This window comes from Pan paniscus, chromosome 3, assembly GCF_029289425.2.
Source record: "Pan paniscus chromosome 3, NHGRI_mPanPan1-v2.0_pri, whole genome shotgun sequence".
In the NCBI taxonomy this organism is placed as follows: Eukaryota; Metazoa; Chordata; class Mammalia; order Primates; family Hominidae; genus Pan; species Pan paniscus.
The window spans coordinates 47,903,876-47,911,254 of record NC_073252.2 but is presented as its reverse complement, the minus strand read 5'-3'; positions in this window follow the sequence as shown (position 1 = coordinate 47,911,254).

Here is a 7,379-nt window from a genome sequence, read left to right as displayed (position 1 = left end):
GGAGCTGATTTTTTTAAAAGATTAACAAAATAGATAGACCGCTAGCCAGACAAATAAAGAAGAAAAGAGAGAAGAATCCAATAGACACAATAAGAAATGATAAAGGGGATATCACCACTGATCCCACAGAAATACAAACTACCATCAGAGAATACTATAAACACCTCTATGCAAATAAACTAGACAATCTAGAAGAAATGGATAAATTCCTGTACACATACACCATCCAAAGACTAAACCAGGAAGAAGTCAAATCCCTGAATAGACCAATAACAAGTTCTAAAATTGAGGCAGTAATAAATAGCCTACCAACAAAAAAAGCCCAGGACCAGATGGATTCACAGCCAAATTCTACTAGAGGTATAAAGAGGAGCTGGTATCATTTCTTCTGAAACTATTCCAAACAATAGAAAAAGAGGGACTCCTCCCCAACTCACTTTATGAAGCCAGCATCATCCTGATACCAAAACCTGGCAGAGACAAAACAAAGAAAGAAAATTTCAGGCCAATATCCCTGATGAACATCATTGTGAAAATCCTCAATAAAATACTGGCAAACCAAATCCAGCAGCACATCAAAAAGCTTAACTACTACAATCAAGTCAGCTTCATCCCTGGGATGCCAGGCTGGTTCAACATATGCATATCAATAAATGTAATCCATCACATAAACAGAACCAGTGACAAAAAACACATGATTATTTCAATAGATGCAGAAAAGGCCTTTGATAAAATTCAACACCTCTTCATGATAAAAACACTCAATAAACTAGGTATCAATGGAACATATCTCAAAATAATTAGAGCTATTTATGACAAACCCATAGCCAATATCATACTGAATGGGCAAAAGCTAGAAGCATTCCCTTTGAAAACTGGCACAAGACAAGGATGCCCTCTCTCACCACTCCTATTCAACATTGTATTGGAAGTTCTGGCAAGGGCAATCAGACAAGAGAAAGAAATAAAGGATATTCAAATAGAAAGAAAGGAAGTCAAATGGTCTCTCTTTGCAGGTGACATGACTGCATATTTAGAAAACCCCATTGTCTCAGCCCAAAAACTCCTTAAGCTGATAAGCAACTTCAGCAAAGTCTCAGGACACAAAATCAATGTGCAAAAATCACAAGCATTCTTATACACCAATAACAGACTATCAGAGAGCCAAATCATGAGTGAACTCCTATTCACAATTGCTACTAAGAGAGTAAAATACCTAGGAATACAACTTACAAGGGATGTGAAAGACCTCTTCAAGGAGAACTACAAAACACTGCTCAAAGAAATAAGAGAGGACACAAACAAATGGAAAAACATTCCATGCTCATGAATAGAAGGAATCAATATCATGAAAATGGCCACACTGCCCAAAGTGATTTATAGATTCAATGCTATCCCCATCAAGCTACCACTGACTTTTTTCACAGAATTAGAAAAACTACTTTAAATTTAATATGGAACCAAAAAGAAGCCTGTATAGCCAAGATAATCCTAAGCAAAAAGAACAAAGTTGGAACCATCACACTACCAGACTTCAAACTATACTGCAAGGCTACAGTAACCAATACAGCATGATACTGGTACCAAAACAGATATATAGATCAATGGAACAGAACAGAGGCCTTAGAAATACCACCACACATCTACAACCATCTGATCTTTGACAAATCTGACACAAGCAATCAAGAAAGGCTTCCCTATTTAATAAATGGTGCTGGGAAAACTGGCTAGCCATATGCAGAAAACTGAAACTAGACCCCGTCCTTTCATTTTATACAAAAATTAACTCAAGATGGATTAAAGACTTAAACATAAGACCTACAACCATAAAAAATCCTAGAAGAAAACCTAGGCAATACCATTCAGGACATAGGCATGGGCAAAGACTTCATGACTAAAACATCAAAAGCAACGGCAACAAAAGCCAAAATTGACAAATGGGATCTGATTAAACTAAAGAGCTTCTGCACAGCAAAAGAAACTATCATCAGAGTATACAGGCAACATACAGGATGGGAGAAAAATTTCACAATCTATCCATCTGACAAAGGACTAACATCCAGAATCTACAAGGAACTTAAACAAATTTACAAGAAAAAAGCTAACAACCCCATCAAAAATTGGGCAAAGGATATGAACAGACACTTCTCGAAAGAAGACATTTATCCAGCCAATAAACATATGAAAAAAAGCTCATCATTACTGGTCATTAGAGAAATGCAAATCAAAACTACAATGAGATACCATCTCACACCAGTTAAAATGGCGATCATTAAAAAGTCAGGAAACAACAGATGCTGGGAGAAGGTGGAGAAATAGGAACACTTTTACACCATTGGTGGGAGTGTAAATTAGTTTAACCATTGCAGCAGACAATGTGACAATTCCTCAAGGATCTAGAACCAGAAATACCATTTGACCCAGCAATCCCATTACTGGGTATATATCCAAAGGATTATAAATCATTCTAGTGTAAAGACACATGTACACATGTTTATTGCAGCACCATTTACAATAGCAAAGACTTGGAACCAACCCAAATGCCCATCAATGATAGACTGAATGAAGAAAATGTGGCACATATACACCATGGAAAACTATGCAGCCATAAAAAATGATGAATTTATGTCCTTTGCAGGGACATGAAGCTGGAAACCATGATTCTCAGCAAACAGCAAACCAGCACAGGAACAGAAAACCAAACACCACATGTTCTCACTCATAAATGGGAGTTGAACAATGAGAACACATTGACACAGGGAGAGGAGCATTACACAATGGGGCTAGTCAGGGGGTGGGGGCAAGGGGAGAGATAGCATTAGGAGAAATACCTAATGCATACGGAGCTTAAAACCTAGATGACGGGTTGGTGGGTGCAGCAAACCACCATGGCACATGTATACCTATGTAACAGACCTGCACGTTCTGCACATGTATCCCAAAACTTAAAGTATAATAATAAAAAAAATTAAAGAAAATTAAAATACAAAAAAAAAAGAGCAGGCTGGGTGTGTTGGTTCATGCCTGTAATTCTAGCACTTTGGGAAGCTAAGGCAGATGGATCACTTGAGGCTAGGAGTTCAAGACCAGCCTGGCCAAGATAGAGAAACACTGTCTCTACCGAAAATACAAAAAATTAGCTGGGCATAGTGGCACATGCCTATAATACCAGCTACTCAGGAGGCTGAGGACAAGAATTGTTTGTACCCAAGGGGCAGAAATTGCAGTGAGCGGAGATCATGCCACTGCATACTCCAGCCACAGTGACAGAGCAACCTCTGTCTCAAAAACAAAAAACAAAACAAAAAAAAAGGTTGTGGAGGAACAAACCCTCCACGAAGTTTGGGATTATGTTAAATGACCAAACCTAAGAATAACTGCTATTCCCAAAGAAGAGATCTAAAAGTTTGGAAAACTTATTTGAGGAATAATCAAGGAAAACTTCCCTGGCCCTGCTAGAGATCTAGACATCCAAATACAAGAAGCGTAAAGAACACCTGGGAAATTCATTGCAAAAAATGATTACCTGGGCACATAGTCATCAGGTTATCTAAAGCCAAGACAAAGGAAAGACTCTTAAGAGCTGTAAGGCAAAAGCATCAGGTAACCTATAAAGGAAAAACCTATCAGATTAACAGCAGATTTTTCAGCAGAAACCATACAAGCTAGAAGGGATTGGGATTTTTTCACTACCCTTTATAAACAAAAGAATTATCTGCCAAGAATTTGTATCCAGTGAAACTAAACTTCATAAATGAAGGAAAGATACAGTCTTTTTCAGACAAACAAATGCTGAGAGGATTTGCCACTACCAAGTCAGTAGTACAAGAACTGCTAAAAGGAGTTCTAAATCTGGAAACAAACCCTCAAAATACACCAAAATAGAACCTCCTTAAAGCATAAATCTCACAGGGCCTATAAAATGATAACACAATGAAAAAAAAACCCAAGGTATTCAGGCAAAAACTAGCATGATGAATAGAATAGTATGTCACATCTCAATACCAACATTGAATGTAAATAACCTGAATGCTCCACTTAAAAGATACAGAATGGCAGAATGGATAAGAATTCACCAACCAAGAATCTGTTGTCTTCAAGAGACTCACCTAACACATAAGGACTCACAAAAACTTAAGGTAAAGGGGTAGAAAAAGACATTCCATGGATATGGACACCAAAAGTGACCAGGAGTAGCTATTCTTACATCAGACAAAACAACAGCTTTAACTGCTGTTTAAAGCAACAGCAGTTAAAAAAGCCAAAGAGGGACATTATATAATGATAAAAGGTGTTGTCCAACATGTAAATATCACAGTCCTAAATACATATGCACATAACGCTGGAGCTCCCAAATTTATAAAACAATTACTACTAGACCTAACAAATGAGATAGACAGCAACACGATAATAGTGGGGGACTTTGATATTCCACTGACAGCACTAAACAGGTCATCAAGACAAAAAGTTAACAAAGAAACAATGGATTTAAACTATATCCTGGAACAAATGGACTTAACAGATGTTTACAGAACATTCTAACCAACCAATGCAGAATATACATTCTATTCAACAGCACGTGGAAATTTCTCCAAGATAGACCATATGATAGGCCACAAAACAAGTCTCAACAAGTTGAAATTACACCAAGTACTCTCTCAGACCACAGTGGAATAAAACTGCAAATCAACTCTAAAAGGAACCTTCAAGAACATGCAAATACATAGAAATTAAGTAACCTGCTCCTGAATAATCATTGGGTCAACAATGAAATCAAGATTGGAAATTTAAAAATTCTTTCAATTGAATAATAACAGTGACACAGCCAAGATAATCCTAAGCAAAAAGAACAAAGCTGGAACAATCACACTACCTGACTTCAAACTATACTACAAGGCTACAGTTACCAAAACAGCAAGGTACTGGTACCAAAACAGAGATATAGATCAGTGGAACAGAACAGAGCCCTCAGAAATAATACCACACATCTACAACCATCTGATCTTTGACAAACCTGACAAAAACAAGAAATGGGGAAAGGATTCCTTATTTAATAAATGGTGCTGGGAAAACTGGCTAGCCATATGTAGAAAGCTGAAACTGGATCCCTTCCTTACACCTTATACGAAAATTAATTCAAGATGGATTAAAGTCTTAAATGTTAGACCTAAAACCATAAAAACCCTAGAAGAAAACCTAGGCAATACCATTCAGGACATAGGCATGGGCAAGGACTTCATGTCTAAAACAACAAAAGCAATGGCAACAAAAGCCAAAATTGACAAATGGGATCTCACTAAACTGAAGAGCTTCTGCACAGCAAAAGAAACTACCATCAGAATGAACAGGCAACCTACAGAATGGGAGAAAATTTTTGCAACCTACTCATCTGAACAAAGGGCTAATATCCAGAATCCACAAAGAACTCAAACAAATTTACAAGAAAAAATCAAACAACCCCATCAAAAAGTGGGCAAAGCATATGAACAGACACTTCTCAAAAGAAGACATTTATGCAGCCAACAGACACATGAAAAAATGCTCATCATCACTGGCCATCAGAGAAATGCAAATCAAAACCAAATGAGATACCATCTCACACCAGTTAGAATGGCAATCATTAAAAAGGAAACAACAGGTGCTGGAGAGGATGTGGAGAAATAGGAACACTTTTACACTGTTGGTGGGACTGTAAACTAGTTCAGCCATTGTGGAAGTCAGTGTGCCGATTCCTCAAGGATCTAGAACTAGAAATACCATTTGACCCAGCCATCCCATTACTGGGTATATACCCAAAGGATTATAAATCATGCTACTATAAAGACACATGCACATGTATGTTTATTGTGACACTATTCACAACAGCAAAGACTTGGAACCAACCCAAATGTCCAACAATGATAGACTGGATTAAGAAAATGTGGCACATGTACACCATGGAATACTATGCAGCCATAAAAAACGATGAGTTCATGTCCTTTTCAGGGGCATGGATGAAGCTGGAAACCATCATTCTCAGCAAACTATCACAAGGACAAAAAACCAAACAACGCATGTTCTCACTCATAGGTGGGAATTGAACAATGAGAACACATGGACACAGGAAGGGGAACATCACACACTGGGGCCTGTTGTGTGGTGGGGGTAGGGGGGAGGGATAGCGTCAGGAGATATAACTAATGTAAATGTCGAGTTAATGGGTGCAGCACACCAACATGGCACATGTATACATATGTAACAACCTGCATGTTGTGCACATGTACCCTAGAACTTAAAGTACAATTAAAAAATAATAATAATAATAAATATATATATATATATTTTAAAAACCTCCAGGATATAGCAAAGGCGGTGGTGCTAAGAGGAAAGTTCATAGCCCTAAATGCCTATATCAAAAAGCCTGAAAGAGCACAAACAGATAATCTAAAGTCACACCTCAAAGAACTAGAGAAACAAGAACAAACCGAACCCAAACCCAGCAGAGATAAGGAAATAACCAAGATCAGGGCAGAACTAAATGAAATTGAAACAAAAAATATACACAAAAGATAAATGAAATAAAAAGCTGAAAGCTGATTCTTTGAAAAGATATGTAAAATGGATAGACCATTAGCAAGATTAACTGAGAAAAGAAGAGAAAATCCAAATAAGCTCAATTAGAAACAGAATGGGAGATATTACAACCAACAACACAGAAATACAAAAGATCATCGGAGGCTACTACAAACACCTTTACATGCGTGAACTAGAAAACCTAGAGGAGATGAATAAATTTCTGAAAATATACAACCCTCCTAGCTCAAATCAGGAAGAAGTATATACCATAAACAGACCAGTAACAAGCAGTGAGTTTGAAATTGTAATTTAAAAATTACCAACCAAAAAAAAAAAAATCCAGGACCAGATGGATTCACAGCTGAATTCTGCAAAACACTCAAAGAAGAATTGGTACCAATCCTATTGACACTATTCCACAAGATAGAGAACGAGGGAATCCTCCCTAAATCATTCTATGAAGCCAGTATCACCCTAATACCAAAACCTGGAAAGGACATAACCAAAAAAGAAAACTACAGAGTAATATTCCTGATGAACATAGAAGCAAAAATCCTTAACAAAATACTAGCTAACTGAATCCAACAACATATCAAAAAGATGATCCACCATGATCAAGTGGGTTTCATACCAGGGATGCAGAAATGGTTTAACATGTGCAAGTCAATAAATGTGAAACACCACATAAACAGAATTAAAAACAAAAATCAAATGATCTCAATAGATGCAGAAAAAGCATTTGATAAAATCCAACATCCCTTCATGATTAAAATCCTCAGCAAAATCAGCATACAAGGGACATACCTCAATGTAATAAAAGCCAT